General features: G+C 48.0%; 1 long non-coding RNA gene across 2 annotated transcripts; it reads right to left on the reverse strand.

Annotated features, from left to right (window-relative positions):
- Positions 1-21,695: 21,695 nt before the first annotated feature.
- Positions 21,696-23,300, reverse strand: LOC102149801 (uncharacterized). Of its 2 annotated transcripts, none has more exons than XR_011424978.1 (3): positions 23,245-23,300; positions 22,272-22,340; positions 21,696-22,126 (listed from the first exon to the last, which is right to left on the reverse strand). It is a non-coding gene; the product is annotated as an uncharacterized lncRNA (long non-coding RNA). The 2 variants fall into 2 exon arrangements; XR_001378256.3 differs by having other exon boundaries at positions 21,696-22,174.
- Positions 23,301-25,748: the final 2,448 nt, after the last annotated feature.

Genomic DNA, 25,748 nt, shown 5'->3' on the forward strand with positions numbered 1-25,748 from the left:
ATCATATGTGAAACGTCCTGTATGGGGGTATATAACCACTCTGTATACCTCACTTCTTTGGTGCCCTTTCTTCCTTTGGGAAGAAAGGCCCCAGGCCATGGTCCTCAGATTTCAGCTCAGAATAAACTCACCCAAATTTTCATTTATAGATTGGTTATGGATTATTTTCATTGACACCTGTAAATCTACAGACTATGTCTGGAGCAATACATAAGGAACTAGAAGCAGTGGTTCCTTTGGAGGTAGGAAATTAGAGTTTGAGGAAGTGTCACTTTTTGAGCATATACCCTTCTGTGTATGTGGTCCAATAAAGTAATTTCAAATATCAGTTCTCTTGTTTTGTTTTGGAATTTGTCTGTAATAAATGCCAAAGGACCCAGCAGCCTTCTCTTGGTGCTGCCTGCAACCCATGAAGGGCGAGGCTGGTTTCTCCACGCCTGGGAGAAGGGGCGACCATAAGTCTGGGGCAGGGAGAGAGGCGGGGAGGTAACTTCTGGGTGGGAATAAGTGGCAGCTGTGGCCAGGAAATCCTCAGAAATGTTTGGGAGGAGGCTGGCTTTCCTGTGGTCCAATGGGCTGGGGACTTGGGTTTCTGGGCCCGCAGTTCAGTTCCAGACTGGGTGACGGGGTGACCCCGGAAGACTTCCCATGAGGACTTGGGAGCTCTCAGAGTCAAGCAGATTGCTGTGGGAGAGAAGGAAAAGAAGAAAAGATTGAGCACGCTGGCTCAGAGCTGAGCGTCTCCCCTTTCTTATCTTGCATAATCTTCACTTCCGCCTGACTCTCACTTTATTGATTAGGAAGCTGAGGCTCAGAAGTGAAGCACCTCGTTCAAGGCGAAGAGATCTGTCTGACTCCAAGTTCAAAATGCTTTTCAGCGCCTCAAAGCAGCCCTTCCTAGGGGGAGGAGGAGGGGCGACAAGATGGAGATCCAGAGGGAAAAACAGATGGGACTTGAACAACCCCTGAGGACTGGCTCGTTAACCTGGAGGGCTGAATAATTCGTGGACACAGCTCAAGTTCCTGATGGAGCTTCCAAATTAGAGTATAGCAACTTAAAAAAGAAAAGCGTGCTTTGAAAGTTGGAGGGGGTCTCCTTAGAAGTGCACACTCGCAGAGAGGGCTGACGGTGGGCGGGGAAGGGGAGGACCACGAGCTGGAGTCCTTTAGAGACCGCTCGTCTGTCTCTCGAGTAGGAACATGGTGGCCACAGCTGTTTTCTCTAACAGAGCCAGGTCACACCCTGCTGTCTTGGTTTGAGCGGTTCACATGGCAAAGAGGAGAAAATGCAAACTAGACTGGCTCAGGAGATTTACTGAGTCGTTTCACCCAACAGTCCAGGGACAGGAGTGTCACACCGGGCGAGCCCCGGGCCCAGCGGGCAGTGGAGACGCTCTAGCTCTCAGCTCCATTCCTTGGAGACCGTCTCTTCCCAGGCAGGCTGTGTCCCAGTCATGGTCCCGCAATGGTGGCCAGAAGTGCCTGGGGCCGCATCCGTCTTCATTCATGTCCAGCAGGAAAAGAGAGGGCTTCTCCTTAGCTCCCTTGGATAAAGAGAAAACTTTTTCCCATTGGCTCCTTGGATCTAATTGGTAACCTGCCCAGCAGGGTCCGCTGGGAAGCTCGATGGAGGTTCAGTCTCATCCATACCAAATGACCAAGGGGGAGGAGAAGTGGATTCCCCAGTGGCTTCTTGAAATTCTTCACGACTGTCGTGGTTGGAAAGCAGAGATGGGTAGAAGAAGCTGGTTCTTGTGGACAGGCTCCCCATGGGGGTCCTGCAGCTCTGGTCAATAGGGCGTGGGAACACGGACAGAGTTCTGCATGGTGGCCCCAGCCTGATCCAGCAGTCCAACCAGAGGCTTAGTTCCTTGAAAAGGGCTCTGGTGGATATTTTGGGGTCTCCTGGTGTTGGCAGGTGAGGCACGATATATTTCTGAATGCTTTATTTTTCTCCCAACTTTTTATTGTGAAAAATTTCAACACACAGAAAAGTGAAATATTGCAAATACCTAACACCTAAATTTAAAAGTGAACATTCTGTCGTATTTCCTTTATATATATGAACCCCTTGAAAGTCAGCTGTGCACATCAGGACTCTTTCCCATAAATGCTTCTTTACGCATCTCCTAAAAATAAGGATATTATCCTACATAATCATGACGTCATTGCCACACTGGGGAAATCAAGACTTGCTCTCGAGTATCATCTCGTGTCCAGCCTCAGAGGTCCCCCAAAGTCTTTTTAGCTGCGTTTCCTTGAACCAAGAACCAGTCAATCTTCATGCCTTCACTCTGTAGTCTCCTTTATTTTAGAACGTTGCCTCCACTTTTTAAAAATGACACAGACTTTTAAAAGAGATGGTCTGATTCTTTCCTCTTTCTAGTCTATTCCTTGTTATTCTTGTAAATTTGAGGTGAAGTATGAACTCTTAATAATTGGATTCAGGTTAAACACTTTGGGCAAGAATATTTCGTCACTAATGCTCTCCTGCCATTTGTCTCATTGGGTAGGCAGTTAATTTGGTTAGGACAATGCTTGTCAGAGCCTGTCATTGCAAAGGTACTTTTTTATCCAGAAGTATTGCCCTGTCCCCAAAAAACCTTTCACCTAATAGTTTGAATATTTAATGATGAAACTTGCCTGAAGAAATGATTTTGTCAGAAATTGTAGGATGATGTTTTTTCTAATTCCATCACCTGGGGTTATTTTAGAGCGAGGAGAAACTCCACTTCCAAGGCTGGAGCCAGGACAGAATAGGAAAGTTAGCATGCCTCCATCAGGTGCTCTCCACCTGCGCGGCTCCCGCTCCTCCTTCAAGTACTGGCTCAGACACCACCCGTTCTGAGAGGCCTTCTCTGACCAACTCAGTCTAAACCAGGGGCCCTTGCTAATCTCTCTCATTGTCCTCATCACAGCTAATGAGAAGAGTCTTATTTGAAGGTTCTATGCTTAATCCTACCGGCCTGTGTGCCCTATGGGGGCATAGGCCGTGTCTATTTTGTTTACCACTGTTCGTCTAGCTTGAAGCTCAGAGCTGGGCACGGAGTAGGCGCTCAGCAAATATATGCTGATTGGGTACAGCTGGTTGAATGCACAGACTGTGGAGTCAGAACTGAGTTCAAGTCTTGACGAGTCTTGGGCAATTGTTTCATGTCTCTGAGTCCCAGAGAGGTTGCCTGTTTGAGGCTCAAACAAAATAATATTTGTAGAATGATTCTCTGCACAAGTGAGTTTCCTTTCCTTCCTTCCCCAGCTCCCAAAGCCCACTTTTTAACCAGGCCCTTTGCAATCCTGCTCCAACTTGTCTTCCTAGGCTTCTCCATTCCACTCCCCTTCCCTAGTCCTGTCTTATATTCCAACGATGCAAGATTAAGTCTTACGCAGTAAAGGACCTTTGCCCGGAGATAGGTCTGGCCTTTGCACTGGGCTCCTGGGAGGTGATCTCTGAGTCTTTGGCATGTCCTGCCTGATCAGAGTATCTTTCTTTACCTGGGGGTATTGACCACACTGGATAGTCTATATTAATAACGTGATTTATGGTGGGAGCTTTGGGCCTCAGAATATCAGCTCCACCTCTGTTTGGGCTGGAGACCAAGGTCAGTTACATGAATGGTCAACCATGTCTATGTGACCAACACCCAGTAAGAACTGGGGCCAGGGAGGCTCAGTTGAGTTTCCCTGGTTGGCAGTACTTCATGTGTGTTGTCACACACCATTTCTGGGAGAAATAAGCATCGTCAACGTGACTCAGCTGGGAGAGGAGACTGGAAGCTGGCCCTTGGAACTCTCCTGGGCTCTGCCCTAGGTGCCTCTTCCGTTGGCTGATTTTAATCTCTATCCTTCCACTGCCCATAAATACAGCCGTGAGCATAATAGCTTTCAGTGTGTTCTGTGAGTGTTTCTAGCAAATTATCAAATCTGAGGGTGCCCTTGGGGACTCCCTAACTTGTATTTGGTGTCATAAGTGAGGGTAGTCTTGGGGACTGCTGATCCTCACATTTATAGTTCCCCAAACTTACTGTGTTATTTCACAGCTCCCCATGGTTGTCCGTGCTGTCCCCTTTTCCTGGAACGCCCTCACCCTCTTGTCCATCCACCAGAACTACTCTGCTGCCATTCTCCATCGCTCTCAGGCCTTCGCACACTCTCCACACCCAGGGCAGAATGGCTCTTTGCTGCCCCTGGGATGTTGTTGCATTTACCACACAGAGACAGAGGAATTATTTATGAATTTGCCATTTTCCCCTCCTAGTCTTCCCAAGTGGGGCTCAGGCCTGTTTTCCTTCAAGCATGAATCTATTTGAAGACTCTTGCTGTCTCATACAGTTCCTTTAGAAAAATAGGAAAAAGCTCCCGTGGGGCTCCACAGCCTGGCTTGGTCAATGGAGTGTAAGCTGTACTCCAGTCCTCACTTGCTCCCTCGGCTGGGTGCCCTCATGTGGTGCGGCTCCTATGCAGCTGCTCTGCATGCACGCATGCATTTTTCATATTCATTCATGCATTTGTACATTCCTACACTCAATGATCCTGCAACAACATAAACTGAGCACCCACTCTAAAGACACAATGATGCATAAGACATAGCTCTCATCTGTGAGTCCCAGAGCTTGGCACAATGCCTTGTTCCTAGCGAGTGTTTCAAGAATACATGAGTAAATGAATGATCAAATAGATTATTCAATTTAGGGAGACTGTGGCAATTACCGTATGCTCACCAAGAATGTAAATTTAGACTTTTCCCCAAGAGCAGTAATTCTGACCCTTATCTTGGTCATGGACCTCTCTGGAGATCTGATGAGTTTGTGGTCAGTCTCCCACTGGAAAAATACACACATTGGCATACGGTACAAATCAGGTTAGGTTAGGGTCTTCTGAGGTAACCAACAGCTCCAAATCCTTCTTGGCTTAACACCACAGAAGTCTATCTTTTGCTCAAGATACATGCACCCTGGAGGATGACAGAGACTCTACTCCATATAGACATTCTGGCCCCAGAGTGATGGAGGCTTCACCATCTTAGAACACGGGGTCCACTCAGTTTCTCTGAAGGGCTAAAGAGCTGGAGGCATATTCAACAGCTCTTCTAAGATCTGGGCTGGAAGTGGCACAAGTCGCCTGTATCCACAGCTCATCGGCCAGACCCAGGCACACAGCCCTGACTAAGGGCAAGGGCATGGAGCAGGCACACCGCTTGATGAACCCCATTACCTCTGAAGCCTGCACATACACGTATGCACACGCAAATGTTTATACAATATCAGGGTGATCCATGCATCTTTTGGGGGACCCTGTGCTTGGAGCTCCTGTCTTAGATTATATGAGCACAGTTAAGGGTTCAGCCATGAAGGATTTTGAGTGCCATGCTAAGGAGTTAGGCCTTTTCTAGTATAAGCCAGGACTGGCAAGTTAAGGTCGCACAGGGCCGGGTGGGCGACAGAGCTGGCTGTAGGGCAGGGGGCCTGTGCATGCTGGGTATGAGCGGTGAGGCCTGCGGGGTATAGAGCCGTTGTGTGGGGGCTGCCTCCTCTCTGCTCAGAGCAATGTTTTGCCCTGTGGGAAGTGAGTTAAACGTTTTCATATCTTCCAAGGTGAATCGGAAAACAGATTGTAATTAAAGTCTCCAATACAAGTAAAATTGGTTCCCTTAAAACACAGACGCCCTGCTGGTGTCCCCACTGGCCACGGAAGCCCGTCTGTGGGCTAGATGTGGCCCAGGGCCCCTAGCAGCTTTGACCTCTGCTGACAGGCCACCTTTGCCTTTCTCTCCAGCTCTGGCACTTTAGTCACGTGCACCCCCCATAGTCCTCCCTGTGTCCTGGGGGCCAACCCCTCCTACTCAACTGGCTCTAAAAAAGCTGCACGTTGATTACTTTTCCCCAGAGTACCGGCAAACAGACTCTGCCTCCTTACAGTCCGTGGAGAAGTCCTTTTAGCCCCGAGCTCATGGGGTCTGCGCAGTGGCCAGTGGGCTGTGAAGACAGCTTCATTTCATAAGCTCCTCGAGCAAATACACTCTAAGGACCCAGTCCTCCCTCTTGTCATTTCCATGTGTCCCTCGGGCCTGTTGACCAACCAAGGCTGATTTATGTGGGGGCAATAGGAGTTGAACTGACAGATAAAACGGGAGGCCCAAGGCTTTTACGATGCTTTGAGAGAGAGAACATGCTGGGTGACTCTCTGCCTGGCCCAGTTCCCGTATTTGGGCACGTTTTAGGGGGCGGAGGTGGTAGTAGTGGTGGTGGTGGGTCCTGCCTGCTCCCTACAAGGAAACTATCATGCCCGTTACTTTCTTAACGTTCATTTACCACTTTAGCCAGCCTTCCGGGTGCTTTGATATTAGTCATCCCGCGTAATTCTCGCAGCCAAGGCAGCGGCTGTTACCATCCCTGCCCAGATGAGGTCTCAGATGTTCAGAAAGACAGTGGTGTGGCCCTCTCCAGTTTCTAGGATGTGACATGTCCAAGTGAAGCTCCTGCTCAGGGCTGTTTCCCAAAACTATAGGATTTCATATAATGTCCAACATTTAGCCCATTTCCATGAGCCGTGTGTACTACCTCACACTAAGGAATTTTCTTTGGGTCGACTTTGAACAACTCCTATTTTTACTTAGCCTTGCCTGATGCAATAACGTCTGCAAAATCATGGGTGTGATGTGCTGTTTACAAACTTTTCTAAGAGAAATAGAATAAAAGCTCTTTTATCCAATGTGGCAGAGTCTTATAGTTGAAAGGTGAATGTTCAGGTTAAAGCAGGTATTAAAAAATGATACATATGCATCACAAACAGTTTATTCTAGTTTTAAACATGTACACTGCTTGGTGTAAACAATGCACTCCCTTGAGCGTGGTATTGCGTTAGTCCCCAGGGGCTGCCGCACCAAAGTACCGCAAACTGAGTCGCTTAAACAGCAGAAACTGTCTCACAGTCCGCAGGCTAGAAGTCCAAGGTCAAGGTGTCGGCAGGATTGCTTCCTTCTGAGGGCTGTGTGGGAGCGTCTATTCCATGCCCCTCTCTGAGCTTCTGGTGGCTCGCCGACCATCCTGGGTGCCTTGGCTTGTAGATGCGTCACTCCAATGTCTGTTTTCATCCTCACATGACATCCTCCCTTTGTGCTTGTCCAGGTCCAAATCCCCCCTTTTGTAAGGACGCCAGGCATATGGGATTAGGGGTCCATCTTACTCCAGTGTGGCCTCATCTTAGCTTAACTACTTATATCTGGAACGACCCTATTTCCAAATAAGGTCACAATCTGAGGTCCTGGGGGTCAGGACTTCAACATATCTTGTTTGGGGGGACACAAGTCAACTCACAACAGGTATATTAACTAGGATTCTGCGACATCTAGCACAGACTGCGCCCACAATGCATTGCCCACAATTTCCAAATTCAGATTATTTAAAATGGGGTGAGAATCCAGACCCTTGGCTATAAATCTGAGTGCGAAACTCTTCTAGGATTCATTACTCTTCCCTACTCTTTTTACAGCTGTCTTCCTGTCCACCTAACTCAATTTATAGTGTCATTTTTCAGTAATTCACCTTTATCAAATTTCTCTAAAATATTCGACTTCAGCTTTTCTTTTTCCCTACTCAGAGTTCACTGATTTACATGATACTTAATTGAATCACATACTTACAGTAAGAAAACCAATTGGCATAAACTGGTTTGGGAACAAACCCAAGTGCCTCTTGGTGAGGATGCAACAGCCTGGTGGCAGCAGAAAACACAGATGGATGAGAGAGCAGCCGTGCATAGGGGTGTGGGTGTCGGTCCACCCCACTGAGCAAACGGCGAGTTCAGTGAAGCAGACGTTGAGTAAGAGAACTTCTACTATATATTTTCTGTTATATTTGCTGCAACCAGGTGAACTATGTAATTTGAAAAAAGTATACACTTATCCCAATGGATCTTACTTGAGAAAAAGAGTTAATAGTTATAATTTTTCCTTTTTATCCTTTCTTTTCCCAAAGAGAGGAGGAGATTCATAAAGTGTGTGATGTGTGTTAAGGGGACATCGTGATTATAAGGGTGAACTTGTCTGCGGGCCTCCTAGAGCCACGCCCACTGCTTCACGAGGGCCTGACACACAGGGGCACCTGGAAAGCCGGCCCCTCTCCTTCCCCTCGGGCACGATCCCCAAATGTGGGGAGAGATATCTAGCAGGCAGCTTGAAACACAGGCCCAGAGCTCAAGATGATGGCCTAGGACATATAATGGTTTTAGTTTCCACATTTATTAGATGAAAAACCCAAAGTCTGCAGAAAAAAAGAAACAAAAAAATGGGTATTTGCAGTTCTTTCCAATTTAAGTACAGAAAGTCAGTGTGGATTAGCTTAAGTGAAAAAATAGATTTTGCTGTCTCATGTAAGTGAAAAGTTCAGGGATGTTTTAGTTTCAGGTATGGCTGGATCTAGGAGCTCAGACAAAGTCATCAGGACCTAGTGTCTCTCTTTTCTCATCTCGTGACTCTGACTTATTCTGCACTGGCTTCCCTTTAGGTAGGCTCTCCCCACATGGTGGCTACCAGTAGTTTGTGTCTTGCTTCATCTTCAGAGTTAGGAATTCCGGTGGAAAAAGAGCTTTGTTCCTAACAAGTCCAGGAAAAGACCTGGAATTGAGTCCCACCAAACCAATCTGGCTCCTGTGCCCTTTGCTAAACCAGTCACCCTACAGAAACAGCAGGGCTTGAGAATCAGTGAGAGGTTTCTCAAAGAAAAGTCAAGATGCTCTTACCAGTGAAGGATTGGGTGGCTGCTGGGCAAGTGAAACCCCCAGATTTCCAGGGTAGCATCCTCAGGGGAATTCTCATAGTGGGGGCGGGTAACTCAGACCATCCCAGCTTTGAGGTCACAGCTGTCAGATGGCTCACTCTCCAGGCCCCACAATCATGGGTGCTGAAGCCCAGGCTCTGTTCTGAGTGAGGCGGCCTTACGTCAGTCTGTGGAAGTGCAGCCCACGTCATAGGCCAGCCCATTTTCATGTCTCCTGAAAGGTTATATGACCAAGACCCTGCTCCATGGGAAAAGCGGGCCTCCAGCACCCCTCGAGTGGGATTCTCTCCACCCCTGGCCAATGTGGAGCTGGGGTGACCGCCAGAAGGAGAGCATCGTGTGTGGGTTTCACGGGAATCCTGTGACATTGGTACAATTATTCCCATTTTAGGGATGAGGACATTGAGGTGCAGTGGTGAAGTCACTTGTCACACAGGTGGCAGGTGATGGAGCTGGCATAGGCTCCTGCATCTGCTTGACCCTCCAGCCCACACTCTGTTGCCATCACATTTCCCTCCTAACACCTCAAACTGTGATCGTCAAGTGTGTTGATTAATTAACAAGGTCAGAATTATGGTAGAAATTCCCCCCCCCCTCACAGGACACAGGGTACAGCTCAAATTGCATCGAAACCTTCCCCAGATCTTAGCCAGCAGCCGCTGTGGAGCAGAGAGAGGGTGTTTGTGAGCATCTAGTGTGTTGTTGTGTGTGATGAGCTCACGTGGGAGCCCAGAGAAGGCAGTTGTCCATTCACTCACTAAACAAACATCTCCTGAGCACAGACTATGTGTCGGACACTGTTGGGGGTGCTGGAGAAAGATCAGGGAACAAGACAGACACTCGGTCCCTTGTCTCCTGGAATAGCATTCTAGTGGGAAAGAAATAAGCAAGTGAACAAATGAAATTCATGCAATGATAACTGCAATGGAGAAAAATAACGCAGCTTAAGAAGAATTTACTTTTTGAGCCCCCTTAAGTGTCAAGCCCTGTGTGGAACCCAGTCATCAACATAAGTAACTGGGGTCTCTGCCCACATTGCTCACAGCTCTGGGGGGAAGTCAGACATTAGAAGAATAAATAAGCCCACAAATCAGTTTGTGGCTATGGATTCTGATAAGTGAGACGGGGAAAGATGATGCAGCTCTGTTGGGAGGAAGAACGGGAGAGCCTGACTAGCCAGTGTCTCAGTCAGTTCCAGCTGCGGTAACAGAATTCCCTCGAGCAGGGGCTTCAACAGCAGACGTTTACGTCTCACGGTTCTGGAGGCTGGGAGTCTGAGATCAGGTACCAGCACGGTCGGCTTCTGGTGGGGCCCTTCCTCCTTGTTTGCAGATGGACCCTTCTTGCTGTGCCCTCACAAGCTCTCTTGTGTCTCTTCTTATCGGGGAACGAACCCCATCATGGGCTCCACCCTCAGGACCTAATCATCTCCCAAAGGCCTCGCCTCCTAGCACCTTCACATTGGGTGTTAGATCTTCAACGTGTGAACATATTCAACACAGGGATTTGGGGAGGACACAAGCATGCAGTCCATACCCGCTGGCATGGCCAAGCAGAGCCCTCTCGAGATGACATTGGAGCTGAAACCTGAAGGATAAGAATTTGCCAGGTAGAGAGAGGGAAGCAAGGGGACATGCGTGTCAGGCAAGATTGAAAGAGAAGGTGCCCCTGGAGCTGGGTGTTGAAGGATAAGTTTGTCGAGGAAAAGGAGGTGAGGCAGTCATGGCGGGGGGACGAGGGGAGCGTCGTGAGAATGGGAGCATGGTTGAATAGCCGCGGCTCTGAGTCCTGGCTGGGGGTGCGGGAGGGGGCGCAGGAAGCGATGGGAAGAGAAGTCCAAGGCCAGAGGTGCCTTGGCACACACTCAGCTACATGCATAAGAGCTGAGTTGACTTTTTGAGTTCGTCCTGGGCCTTTATGAAGCGAGTGCTGTTGATTTTAATGGAAACGGGCGTAAATTATTCACAGGTTACACATGAGACTCGTTCAGTGCTACACGAGGAATAAAGAAAAATAATGTTCACTGAGCACTGACCGCGGGCTAAGAAGTGGAAACAAGTTGTTCACTCTTTAGGAGAAAGCTCCGCAGCTCCACAGACTTTTGTCAGGTTCTGGAACATTCCGGCTGCTTCTGCCTCACAACCTAGGCACCTGCTGTTGCCTGGGCTGGGAAACTCTTCCCCATCACCTGCCATGTTTAATTTCCGTTTACCCTTCAGGTTTGGGGGAACTTCAACCTCCCTAGACGGTTCCCTGAGCATCCGGTCTAAGTCAGCTCCCCCCGCCCCCGCCACACTGACTTTCTCTCCTATCACCCTATTTTTTAAAACCTTCTTTGTGCTTCTCACAATTTGTGGTTATGGTTTTATTTGTGTGTGTGTGTCGTGCTTGCTCCTCCACTAAACAGCAGACTTCATAAAGTCAGGGGCCATTTCCGTCCCACTCATACCGAATGGATATTTGTTGAAATGAAATGAAATAAAATGAGTCAGGGGTCATGATAAGAACTTCCACAAGTAATTGGTCATTAATCTTCACAGCGATCTGATGAGAAGAGAGTGTCATCGCTATTGTATGGATGTGGAAACTGAGGCCCAATGTCGCACAGTTTGTAGGAGCTGAGTTCAAGTCCAGGACTCTTCCTTTGCTTGACAGGCTCTGAAGTCAGCAGCATGCACCTCTAACAGGCTGTATGCACGTGCTGAGAAGGAAACACACATGCACACACACGTGTGCGCATGTGCACACATACTTTTTTTCAAAGAAGCTCCTTTGTTCCGATGACTGAATTCAGTCTCGCCTCCTCCCTTGTTTTAAATGCTGGTTTCCACATGGATGTAGTGTTCATCTCCTGTGAATCTCATGGAGCTTTACAGGCGTCACTCCTGTAATCCTCCCCTGAAATAAAATGATCGTTTGTTCAGTGTGGGAAGAGAGTCAGGTGATTCAGAGCTGCGGGAACATGAAATATGGACAATTACACCGTGCACGTCTCAGAAGGTATTCTGCGTTACTGCACGTGTTCCACGCAGTGCATGTGTTGAATGATTTGTTCTGGGGGCTGCAGGGCAGAGCTGGTGTATCAGTCAATTTTCCCTAAAGTATAACTCCCCGGCATAGCAACAGAAACCCCCAGAAGCCTCAGAGGTGCCACAGAAGTCCATAGCTCTTTTCGATATCTTTGGAGACATGATGGAAATTGCACTTTTCCTTGCAATCTGCTCTGCCAGTCCCCGTGGTCTTCTGCTCTGGGCTGGCATGATAACGTTCCCTGTGGCGCCTTTTATAACTCCTTCTCTCTTTGGAACCACGTTTTGGGGAAAGATTTTGCTTTACCAAATCGACTGTGGGTAGTGCTGAAAAAGACGCTGTTTTCTTGGTTTCTGCTAATCTCAAACAGAGAGAAAAGCTTGTCAGAGTTTTTGATTGCGGGGTGTGAGGAGATAATAATGGTGCTCCTGGGCAACGGTCCTTTCTACGGAATTCCCAGATGCTCAAAGCTCTGGAAACAGAAAGCAGTTGTGTAACACAATAAGCTGCGGGTCAGCAGCCTCGATCGTTGTCACAGAGACTATGTCCTCAAAGCCTAAATATTTCCTATCTGGTCCTTTACAGAGACATTTCCTGACTTGAGGCAGCAAGAACTGAACTCAGTGAGGCTAGTTGTTTGTTCCACTGAGCGTGATATTCAGATGTTTTGCTGTAGACACGTTACTGTGTTTGATTATGGAGTGTGGTCCAGAAGCCTCCGGTACTCTTTCTTAGTGCATGGCATATGCAACGTATTATTTTCTTAATATCCAAGCAGTTGTAACACATCTGGCATCAGGGTTTCAGATAGAGAAATGTGGACCTGCGACACTAACCTGCTAACCACCAACACTAACCACTGGACCTGCAACACCCGCTAACACTTCCTGCTCTCTCTGTGCCAACGCTGCGCTAAGTAGTATCCATGTAGTGACATTTAATCCTCATGCAGCTCTCCCAGGTAAGTCATATTATAACGCCTCTTTGACAAATGAGGACACTGCTGCAAGAGAAGTTAGCCCGCATGAGGTCGCCCTGCTAGCAAATGGCAGCAGGAGATTCGGGCCCCACACGCAGCCTCCAGAGCCTGTGGTCCCGTCCCTCCCCCGGACGGCCTCTCCCAAATGGCCACTTCCGATGTGGCGATGTAGACGCCAGGGCACTGGGGAGGAAATGTGGGCTTTGAGGTCAGGGGGCCTGGCCTTGCCACTTGCTGGGTGTGTGACCTCAGGCAAATGCTCAGCTCTCCAGACTCCTTCTCTGCAGTGTGGGGACAATAAAAAGCCACCTCCTGGGTTGTTCTAGGGCTTCCTGATATCGTTGATCATGGGAGCTCATGCGCCCATAGAATTACCGCATGCCCACATGCCACATGCCCAGAAGCCATTTCTATACGTTAACTCAGTTGTCATAACAATCTAGGAGGTAGCTACTACTATTATCCCCATTTTACAGATGAGGAAATTGAGGCACGGAGAGGTAAGTGACCTGTCTGTGGTCACTCACTGGTCAGTAATGAAGCCACGATATGAATCCAGGTGACTGCTCCACACTCCATGCCCACAACAACCATACTCGGGTCACAAACTGACCCTCCGTTACATACTTGAGCCTTAATTTCCCCATTCCTGAAGTGGGGATCACTGTTCGTGCCTTCTAGGATGGCATGGGATGCTCCAAGTAAAAGAGCCTGATGTATAGCAGATACTCAGCACAAGTCAGTAAAATACATGACAAACGTTATCAGGAGATAACCGTATCTCTTCCGAAAGCATTCAGACAATTGCAATGAACCCATTTCCCCCAACATTCGTCATCAGAGCCGAGTTCGGGCTTCTGCAGAGGTAAAAACTGGACAGTTTCTCCTGGTGCTCCCCTCTCTGGTGCATCCACCTTGTGGTCTGTGTAGATGATGCTCGGGACTCTTGGATTGCTTTTTCTTTCTCCATGTGTCCCATCTCTTGCCACTGACTCCTCACAGAAACTCCGCTCTGTCCTCTGCCTGTTTTTACCTGGCCCTGATAAGGCACAAGCGACGCTTCCTGTTGGAGGCCCTACCGACTTTGGCCTGGCATGAGTCCTGGGGAGTTCCTTCTCACAGCTGCCCTGTCATGACACAGCCTCACGAGCACAGTACTTGCTCCAGGTCAGCTGCTGGCGACGGACCCTAGGCTCTGGGAGGGCGGCAGTGCCTGATCCCCTGGGAGGGTGCCTCTCAAGCTCTAGTGTTCATAAAATCTACCGAGGGGCTTCTTAGACACGCAGACACTGGGCCCACCTCCGGAGACTCTGGTTCAGCAGTGGGCCCCAGAAATTGGCATTTTCAACAAATGAACTCCCCTCCCCACTCGCTGGTGGAGGCTGAAAGTCCTTATGGGCAGCACGGGGTCCACCTGGTTCCTGCCGACAGTGCAGCGTGTGTCAGGAAGACGATCTGCGCGCATTTGTTGGGTGACCGGGAGGAGAAAGTGCTGCTTCCACCTTAAACAGTCTCTCACTGTGCACAGGGCACCTGTGGTAAAAGTTCCTTTGGTGGTGGCGGTTGGGGGCTCCAGTCCTATGGAGTCAGAATCTCTGGGGATCCAGACTTTTCCCCCCTTTTCTTTTAAACAAGCTCTCTGGCTACTTGGTGTTCACTCACAAGCTTTCCGGATCACGGCTGTCAGCTGGGAGTGGACACGTTAGGCACCTGGATTGGCAGTCTCTTGAGGGCAGGACCTGTCTTGCATCTTTCTCCTAAAGCTTTCCTAGAGCTGGGCACAGGGCAAAAGTGAGCTGCACGCACCGTTACTGAATTACTGGGAGGGCAGGGTCTGCCCCCAGCGTCTGTTTGTTGTGGCTGAGACTTAAAATGTATAAGGTGCGTCATAAATTCACTCTCCAAGAATTCGTTTCATTTGAACAGGCAGGGATGGGCACTAGAATTTATTACTCACCTGTGAACCAGACAGAGCACAAAACACTGTATATATGTTGTGCCATTTAGTCTGCCTCACAACCCAGTGGGATGGAGATGACAACTCCCCGTTTTACAGCTGTAGAGACCGAGGCTCAGACCTGCCCAAAGTCTGGCAGTGAACAGATGGAGAGCTGGGATGTGAAGGTAAGACCATCTCCCTCCCAGGTCTCTGCCCTTGTGTTCCCTTCATTTTGGCGACACCGTCTTTCCTCTGGGACCCCTGTGCTGAAAGTTGTACTTATGCTACTTCAGAGATGAGGAAACTGAGGTTAGAGAGACTTCAAGGTCACCCAACCAGTGGGCAATGGAGCCGAGACCCAAGCCTGAGACCCTCTGATGCTCAGTCCTACATGTTCATCTCCCTCCCATGGAGGCAGCTCACGTGGAGGAGGTTGCAGTGGCATCAACATGGCTGGATTCCTAGGTCATCTGGGCATGTGGTAGAAACTCCCCCTCGGGTTGGGCCTCCTGGGCCAACTGGGAGGCATAGGCTTGTTGAGGTGGATGCAGCCACGTGTCCCTGGATTCCTGGATGGAAGCTACGAGGATTCAGAGCAAGATGACATGCAGTAGGCTCAGGGGCTCTTGTTGCAGAAAGTAGGTGAAGCCAAAAGAATCAGGAGAGGCACAGCCCTGAGAGACACAGCCCACCATGCTTGGAGCCCAGGCTAACATCAGCCCAGCTAAACACAGCTGATCAGGGCGGGGCTTTCTTCATCACCAGCTCTAACCGAATCACTGTTGCTCGTGTTCAAGAGATCCTTTAAAGCAGCTGGGAAAAAAACCTGAACCACTGAGATGCAGGGGGTGACAGGATAAGGAAATAATACACAGGGGAAATTATTCATCCAGTGGGCAAAGAAGTACAAAGTTGAACGAGGGGCTACTCTTTTTATACCTACGAAATCAATAACGTAAGTGGGAAACATAACTCCCAGTGCTGGTCAGGATGTGGTAAAACCGGCCCCCTTATGTCCTGAGACGGATGGTGTGAATGGACACAGTGCATTTTGAAAAGTAGTAGCACGATGTAAGAAGAGCCAAAAAAATGTTGCTTCCTTTGACCTAATAATTTTACTCTCCAAGGAAAGAACTTAATGGAAAGAAGAAACTATATGCACCAAGAGGTTCATTGCAACAGTATCTAAAAGGGCAAAAAAGAAAAAGAAGAAAGAAGGCCATGAATGCACTCCCTAGCAGCTATGCATATGGACAAGAATGGGGCCAGCAGGAAGGCCCTAGTGTGCAGGGGCAGCTGCTGGTGGAAGGGCTGGCATTTGGCAGCCAGAGTGGCAGCAGCTATAGTGATGGAAAGAGGGGAGAATGGTTGAATGCTGAGCCTGGAGAACAGCAGTGCTAGATAACATTTACTGAGCACTTACCCTGTGTCTGCACTGTGCAAAACGACCCCACGAGGCAGGCACCTTCATTGTCCTCGTTAGAAGTAGAGGCACAGAGAGGTCGAGTTCCCCACATTCATACGGTTAGTAAGGCCACATCCTTCAGGGCACAGACTCTTAACCGCTATGATGCTGCCCCTCAGGGGGCTAACATCTGCCTCTGACGTGCCTGCGCCGTGCCAGCTGCGGTGGGTGCTTCACAGGCTCATTGGCTCTCCTCGTGAGCCCCGTGTGGTCGGCTGTTGCCTCCTTATAGGCCACTGGACAGCAGATTTGGAAGGAACATTAGATATTTTATGGCTAAGAAGACAGGCTTAGGGGTAGTAAGTGACCTGATAATTAAGGGCTATTAATTAATTTAAAAAACATCATTTTTGTCAGGTGTGACTATTACTTTCCTCATTTTGTAGATGAAGAATTGACGGTAGGAGGGTTGAAGCAGTTTTCCCAAGACCACACAGCTGGTTAAAAATTGAGCTGAGGATTCCCAGCAGGTTTGTCTGCCCAGAGGCCACAATCTGATCACTTTCCCACTTCTGTGGGATAGCGGAACAGGACATGGGGTCCCCAGCTGGGTAGCAAAGAGGCCCAGGTCATTCCAGGCAGGAGGCCTTCAGGAGTCTGCGCCAGGCCCAGGTGCGGGCCCTGGGGCCTGGCCAAGCCCTGGAGGTTGGTGGCCCGAGCTGCCAGTTGGCTGGGCATGGCAGGGGGCTCAGTAGGCGATCTGGGCCAGGCTGGCCCCGCAGTTCGGCCTTCCCTTGTCTGCTCCCCTCCCAGGACCTGTGCAGGCGGCAGGAATTCTTTGCCAACTCTGCTTCTGTTGAGCTTGCAAAATGAAGATGAAAAGCGAAATGCCTGGGGTTACAGTGCTGGATTTGGAGCGGAGACAACATAATTTTTCGGAGTTTGTAGCTCACTTGTCGACGCCCACACTCGTCTGGCGGTTTGGAGCTGGTGTGTGTGAGCGAGCCAAGAGGCTGCAGCAATATTTCTGCCTCCAGGAGGCACAAAGGCTCAGGCCGATGCTGAGGAGAGGTGGCTGGCCACGGTGGCTGCTGCATGGTCCCACCGACCAGCCCGGGGCCACATTCCTGATGTTGTCCTGTGTGAGGGTGGAGCAGATGATTGATGCTGGTTTGGGGGCTCCAATCTTGTGTCCCGCAGAGGAGGCGAGAGCACTGGATTGGAAACGAGTCAGCCCTCTGAACTCAGCTGGGCCTTGCACAGTCGCTGCCCCTCTCTGAGCTTTGCGTCCCTCAACTGTAAAATGGGGATAATAGTAATTTCCACCTTGCGGGGGTTAAAGTAGACAATGCACAGAATGGGTGTCAATCTCGAGTACACAGTCCTTTTTACCTGTTATTAGTTCTTCTTATCACAGGAGTTCAGTTTCTGGGAGACTGCAGGGTAAGTAATTTTTCAGTAAAAGAAAACCCAAACACTCCCATGTTTCTGGACGGAGAAGCGCTCAGCAGGGAGAGCCGACAGCATGAAGGATCTGACTATTGGCATCACTAGCTCTGACCCCGTGGCCTCCCTTTAATGCTGTGGCCTCCACCCAGTGCAGACCTTGACCCACTGTCCACTGAGCTTGCGGAGATAGTCCCTGCACATTGTCCCATGCACATTGATAAACCCTCAGGACAATAAAGCTGGAGAATCCGGGCAGCACAGTCACAGGCCAGCCCTCCCTGCTCTCGTTCTGGAGACCCCTCCTATCCCCTGGGTAAGTGGTGGCAGGAAGGAGGAACGACAGTCTCTCCCTTCCAGGGAGAGGTTGGTTCTGCACGGAGAGCTGCTATGTTTTCAGTCTGGCAGACTCTCCACGCCATCAAATCTTCGCAGAGCATCCGTCCCCTGGATGAACGTGCAGTGTTGAGAGGGGCTTCCATCTATAGAGGATGGGCTGGAGACTGGATTTCCACCAAACCCCTCCGTCTCCACTCCCCTCTCACCACCCCGTGATAGTGCAGAGGGCAGAGGAATGCAAGAGCCCCACTGTGAGAGCCCTGGGGTCCCCTTTAGTTGGGGTTGAGAGAGGGGAATAGCGCCAAGGCTGTGGACTTGCCACTGCTCCACAGCCTTGTTATTGTAACACCATTGTTTGTCAGCCCAGAGCTTCTGGGAGCCTATAATGAGAAAATACTTGTTCAGCAAATAAATCCCTCAAATTTCCAATGTTAAAGTACTAGGCCCCTCTCTGGGCCTCAGTTTCCCCATTTGTAAAATGAGCTGATTGACCTAGATCAGCTCTCAGTTGCTTTGAATCTCTGATAGATTTCTGTGATTTTTCCAGCACTTGACAGCCTCTGTGGACAGGTGGAGATTGACTGGGAAACGGCCCAATTCAAGGCCATGGGAAGTGTGGCCTGTTGTACTTGACAGCTCGGATCTGCTAATGAGGCTGCGTGTGGTGCGGTCAGGGCGAGAGGTAATGACAGGCTTAATTAAACTGATTAAATTGCATTTCTAGTCCGGGAAGCTAGGGTGAGAGCAGAGGTAAAGTTCTGCCAAGGACTTTTTGAAAGAGGAAAAGGAAATAAAGGAATGTGTTTTGAGCTCCCTTCTGCGTCGAGAACTGTGTGCACGTCGTGTCTGTCCGCCGTCGCAGCAGCACTTCTATATTGTCGTTCTGGTCTCCCTGTGCAAGCCAAGCAAGCGCAGCCTCAGGAAAGCTAGAGTTGCCCAAATTTCCCTGGGTCTTGGGTGGAAGAAGCAGGCTTTAGGGTTCTCTTTAGTCTCTGCACCTCAGTTTCCCCATCTGTAAAATGTAGACGGTACTAGTAACAAGCTCACAAAGTTGCAAGGATTCATGAGCAAATACCACATAAAGCAGAAGGAAGAGAGTGCCTCCCACGTGGTGTGTTAATAAACGTGAGCCTCCCTGACGGCTGGGCTGGCGATTCCCGATGCCTAAGTTCACCCGGGGGAATTCCAGAGCTCCCCCCAGCAACAGACCGACCGAACTCCCGTGAACCCAGGCTGCAAGGATCCCCACTTTCCAGGGCCCTTAGTGCCTCAGTCCATGAAAGCTCATGAGACTCTAACGGCGGCTCCTGCGGCGTGAGCCTTGACGTTTCCATACACTCACCTGCAGGGAATTTTGTCTTTGCCTGGAGGATACGGACCTGTTTTTGTTTAATGCCCACTGACATGGGGGCAGAGGGCAAACTTAAGCTCACGCCCACGTGCATGGACACCAGCGGGTCCTCTGGGAAATGTTAAATGTCTGCGTTTACAGGAACAGCCTCTGCTAATGACGTGGTCCTGCGTTTGTGAATATAGCTGCACAGCTAGGTGCATGCAAAGAAAAAATGTTAAACGTCCTCTCGAAAAGGCTAATGATTATTTTAGGATGCTGTGCTTGTGGTTGGCTTTTATTTCTTTAGTTATCTGCATTATCTAATTTTTCTTCCATGAACACGCATTGCTTAGTAAAGTCAAATAGAATATAATGGCTGTTCTTTGGCAACACTTTTTGGTGTGTTTGCCGGACATTATACAACATGCTTTTCTATATGTTAGCTCCTGAAGCCTCACAGCTGTCCTGCAAGGAAGTGATTATTATTTCTATGCATTTAAGGAGGAAACCGAGACTTAGAAAAGCTGGGGAATAAAAGCTGCCACCGGATCTTTTCCAAATTCGGGGTCCTTCAATGATTCCACTTAGATCTTTCACCTGAGGCCCAGATGATGCACTCTGGCCCTCTGCCTTTCTTGCTAAGCAGCCAGTGCCGTGGAAGCCCCTCTCTCTTCCGCAGGTCCATGGGAAGAGGTTTTGCAGTATCAGGGCTCAGCCATTGTGTGCTCAGCTCTGAGCAGACACTGCATTGCTAGGGCCTGCTGGGCCTGGAGGCCATGGCTTGGCAGCTCTCTCAGCGAAAGGAGCTGAGGCGTGAACAGCCTGTGAGCACAGAGGCCTGAATTTCCAAGGAGGCTGCCTGAGGCTGGGCGGGTGGGAGGACTGAGTGAGGAGAACCCAGAGCTGGCCTACCCTCACTCCATGAAACTCTAGATGCAGAAACGCAGGTCAGCTGGGGGTGGGAGCTGGTGCCTTTGTCTGGGTTCCCAGGGCTGGTATCAAACAATTATTAAAAGGCTGCATCAGCAGAGATTGCAGCCAGATTTGGCTTGGTGGGGAAGGCTTATTTTGTATATATCCAAGCTGAGCCCCACTGACTGCAATTCTAACCTGGGAGTACGATCCCATGCTTCCCTGGGCTGACGTGAGGTGGATGTGGCTGACTTGGTGTCTTGGGAAATTCCAAGGGCTCAGTAAATGGGAGTGGAATCAGCTTCCTACTCACCATCTGGAGGGGTGGACAGGCTCATCACAGTCAGAGGCTTTCAGTGTGAAATGTGCCATGAAAAGGCCTGCACAGAGTATTGAGGGGCCCAGAGATGGGAGTCTGGGGTAAGAGAATGGGGTTTTTCGGAGGGGGGTAGCACAGAGACCTCATAGAAACAGAAAAGTAAAGCGGGCCATACATGGGGGTGTGGTCATCTGCTGAGCATTTACTGGTTCTAGGCAATGTCCTGACACCTTAGAATATCATCTCACTTCCCTTGTTCACAAGCCCAGGAGTTGATATTATGATTTTCAGAGGCAAAGTTCACCATAGGAGCAAAGTTCAGAGGGAGCCTACAGGGGATTCCTGAGTAGTCCTGAGATGTCTGCTCTCCTGTCTGCCAGTACTTCCTCCTCAGGTGCTTCAGTCTAAACCAGGCTCTAAACCAGGCTTTCTCTACCTCGGCCCTACTGTCATTTTAGGTGAGGGTAATTCCTTGCCGTGGGAGCTGTCCTGTGCATTGTGGGATGTTTAGCAGCATCCTTGGCCTCTACCTACTAGATACTAGCAGTATTTTGGTTGTGGCAGCCAAAAATGTCTCTAGACATTTTGTTGTTTGGGGGCAAACCCCCCCCCCCCAAGAACTATTCAGCCTCCAAAATATTTCCTGAATCCATATACTTTTCTCTATCTCAACCACCTTCCTCCTCGAGGCCAGCCTCATCTCTCACTTGGATAATTCATGCACCTCCTTAGCCAGACTCGCTGCTTGACTCATTTCAGTCCATTCTCCAAACAACTGAAAATGTGGCCTTTTTAAAGCTTTATCCTGATTCTATCATTTCCCTGCCTAAGCCATTTCAACCACTTCTCATCAAAATAAAATCCAAACTCTTAACCATGGCCTTTAAGGCCTTGGTGGTTCTGGTCCTGGTCACCCTTTCTGGCCTCATCACATAACCTCTTCATCTTGCTGAAAGCCCTGCGGCCACATTGCTTTCTTTCTGTTCCTCAAACAGGGCAGCCTCATTCTGGTTTCAGAGCTGTTGCTCTTTCTGTTCCATCTTATGGAAATACTTTGCCCCCAAAAGGTCAGTTTGTTCTGTCCCCCAGGCCTTTGCATTGTCTGTCTTCAGTGTGCACCCCCGCTCTTTGTGTGACCAGCTCCTTTTAGTCCAGATTCAGTATTAGCTTCTCATTGCCTTTCATTGGCCAATCCTAAATCACTCCTTTAATTCTGTTATCCTCTGTCTCAGGACTGTTTCTTTTATTTCACTTGAAAAATACGTATTTATACATTTAGGTGTTTACTTTTAAAATCTTTTTCCCCCAGTAGAACATTGCCTAGCACACAATCTGGTGTGAAAAATGTTTGAAATGAACTGTTTAATATGGTTGAGATTGAAGTTTCCAAGATTTTTCCAAGGAGAATTGTTGAGAAATGGCCTCCAGCTATTTGCAGTCTCCCTAAGAAGACTCTGTTATTGAAGTCAGCAGGGAACTGAACTGCAGGGGTTAGTTCCAGCTGTCTCAACTTGCTTTCATGACCAGGCATTCCTCAACAGCCTTGGGAGCCAGCAGCTAGCAGGTGCATCAGGGAGCTGTCCTTGGTGCTGATGCTGATGAGCCAGCGAGGCAAGGATGGAAGATGCTGCAGGGGGACAGTCTCAGCCCCTGCATATAGAAAAGATGCATGCTGACTGCCGGCAGCTCTGTGAGTTTCTAAAGAAGTTTGGGTAAAGGAGGGAAGGGATGTGACTGGCAGCAGGAGGGGACTCCAGGGAGGCAGTTCCTCCTGTTTGAAGTCCCCCTTCCTTACACTGTGATCCTTCTGCTGAAGGGCCCACGTCTTATCTTCACGGTGGATATTTAAACATCAGGATGATCTCTGGAGGGGAAAGATGTTTCAGGGTCTTGCCATTTGTTCTGCTATCAACATTCAGGTATTTACTAATGAGACAGTTATTATGCTTTTACTTTAAAGACGTCAAAGTGCTAACTAAGTAAGCTCCCCTGGAAGCATTTTATATGGTTCTTAATATTTATTCACTTATTCAACATACATTTCCTGAGCGCTTGATATGTGCCAGACCCTGCTCTGGACTCTCATTTCATAGATGTTAATTTCTACAAAACACTTGAAACAATTTTTTATTCCCCTTTTGTAGATGAGGAAACCAAGGCTCAAAAGGTAACTTGTGTAGGATTTCACAGACAGCAACAGAGACAAGATAGTTCCAACTCTAAATCCCATGCCCTTTATTTTCCTTTTAGAATTTATTTAAAGGTATTTAACATACATGCAAAGATATAAATAATAATATATCATCCAGCTTTAAGAAAGAAAACATTATAAATAAAGATAAAGTCTTTTGGCAAAGCAAGGCACACCCTCCCTCCCATCGCAAATTCCATGTCCCTTCTCTGGGAAACCATTATTATAAATTTTGTATTTATTTTTTCCATGCATATCTTTTTGTTTCTTTGTTTGTTTGAGGAAGATTAGCCCTGAGCTAACTACTGCCAATCCTCCTCTTTTTTCTAAGGAAGACTGGCCCTTAGCTAACATCCATCCATGCATATCTTTTTGTTTCTACCACATATATGCATATTTATAAAACATATACAATATTCTTGCATGTTTAAAAACTTTAATATAAATATTATTTGCTCCGTATGTATTCTTCTGTAACATCTTTTCACTAATATTATGATTTTGAGATTTTCCTAAGTACGTCATTTACAAATGAAAGTAGGTTTATTTTCCCCATGATCTTACCATAAGACCTCACCTTCAAAGGAGCTCAGTCTAGTGGAGACATAGAAAGATGACTTCTAGAACTTTGAGATAAACAATAGTATGGCTTAAAGAATCAGAGGGCTCTAAGAACCCTGACAGCACCCAACCCAGCCTATGGGCATCATGGAGGGTTTCATGGAGGAGGTGGCACTTGAAAAAGTTGGAAAAAGAAGGGAAAAGACAATCCAGATGGCAGGGACAACATGTGTAAAGGTATGGCCATGTAAGAGAGAACAGAGTTCAGTGTTGCTGAAACGTAAATTTGAAGAAGGAAAGTAGTGGCAGGAGGTGAGAATGGGGGGACTACTGGGGACTTTTGTTGCCCTTTCCTTGTGTATAGTGCTCAATTACAAAGGCTGGTCATGGTCATTCTGAAATTGGGGAAATCAAAGCTTAAAAAATTTAAGTTACTGCCCCAAAGTCACATAACTGGAAAGTGGCACAAGTGGGAATCAAACTTGAGCCTCCCTGATGCTTCCTTCTGTGTCATAGATATGAAAGTTACATTGGCAGATGGGAGGAGTAGGGAAATGGTTTTAAGGAGGCTGGATGAGGGGTAGGTGGTGAAAATTGATAACGTTTATATATACAAAAAAAAGAACAATCAGACTATCTGATTTCAACTTATAAAATAAATATAAATCGAGGCTTTCAAAATAACATTTTAAGCATTGATACTTCACTCAAAGACTTCAGAAGCATGGACCCATCCAAACATGTGTGTGGCTTACCACTACTGTTTGTGACTTTTGCAGACACGCCCCAGCAATGCCCTCAGAATGAGTCTGTTACAAATCTATAGATAGATAGGTAGATAGATAGAAATTTTAGAGATAGTTATCAACCGTTTTATGGATGAGAAGCTGAGGCCCAGAGGTGAGAAGGTTCACACAACTAGAATGGGACGAGCAGGGACTTAACCCCTGTATGCGTCCTTTTCACATACTTTTATCTCACTGCCTCTCCATGTGGAAGGCTGTGGCCATACAGTGGAGTCTGTTATTCTTCTTTTTTACCTGACATCTGCACCACCTTCCTCTGTCTGAAGACTCCCACATCTTTGGGACAGAATCCACCTTTCACCGTAAAAAATGAAAATGCCAAATCTTCTTTTCCTGGGCTCTACATGGTACTGGATTTTTCCTTCAATTGGACCCACCCCAGATTTTGAATGGCAGGCTAGAGACACAAAAAAAGGCAGGACCACGCCAAATCTTTTGTGGTGAGGGGTCCAGCTCTATCCAAGTTCCAGGTCTACTCTCACTATGTGTAATATTGGCAGTGTAAGCTGCAGGGTCTGTCCCCAGCTGTGTCTATGAATTGGTGTCTTTCCTGGGTTGATAATGTACAGTGATGTGGAAAAATTGTCCTTGGCTGCATAGCGTCTGTACCCAGTTCTCCAGCCATCTTTGAGATGCAAGAGGTATCCAATATCCCTATAACAAGTCATTTCTCTGCTTAACTTAGTTAGAGCCAGTGCCCAATACAGTTGCCTAGAAAATACAGGAACCCTAGAAAACATACAAGAGATCACTGGGAGCTTTTCGTGGTGATTTTTCTTCTTTCAACACTTCACTTGCCAAAGTTCCATTTAAAATTACTGACAACAGTTTTCTAATTGCCCGTGATAATATATTCTGGCTATTAACAACTCCATCTGTGGGGAGAAAAAAATCCTCCTGAATTCCTTGAGTGACAACCTTTGCAAAATTTGCTTTGCCCTCTTGTTCTTATGACTGCTGGTCCTCTAAGGAGCCGTGTGAAGCTGACTGTCTTTCTTTTCAAATCACAGGAGCCGAAGTCTTCTCTTTGAAGTCTCCTCATTTTCAGAGAATGTGAACGGTTGCATAGCTTCAGCCTGCTCTTTCCTTAGGTATTTGTATCTTCTTCGTTTTCCCAAAATCCTTGTTTTGGAACACTGTATCAATCAAGACAGGCTAGATTATGTCATGGTAACAAGCAATCCTGAAATCTCAGTTTTTTAGAAGAATGAAGATTTATTACTATTCTGAGTCAACCAGGTTTTACTCTAAGTCTTCACTCTGAGACCCAGTTGATGGAAAAAGCTGTCTAGAACATTACCAGATATATAGCAGAAGGAAAAGAGAGAGAGCAAAGCATGTTCTGACTCTTAAAACTTTTCCCAGGAAATGGCCTATTACTTCCTTCCCACTATCATGGGCCAAAAAAGGCACATGGTTTATTCCTAAGTTCAATAGAGTGGGAATGTATTATCCTCCCACAGGGAAGGGAAACACAGAGTGAGAAAGTCTACTCTTCTAGTCATCAGGTATTGAGTTCCTTTAGTCTACCTCAAGCAGAAACACTCAATACCTCTCTAAAGGAGTCAATTTAAGTGCCCGCCACTCCCAATCCAATCACTGTTTCAAACTCATAGTTCAGCATCTCTGCAGGATGTGTGGTAATTTCTGCATGGTCTCTACCAGATATGGAACTCGTGGTCAGAGAGCAATTGCCATAGTTGGGTTTCCCTAG

Source organism: Equus caballus, chromosome 14 (assembly GCF_041296265.1).
Source record: "Equus caballus isolate H_3958 breed thoroughbred chromosome 14, TB-T2T, whole genome shotgun sequence".
Lineage (NCBI taxonomy): Eukaryota > Metazoa > Chordata > Mammalia > Perissodactyla > Equidae > Equus > Equus caballus.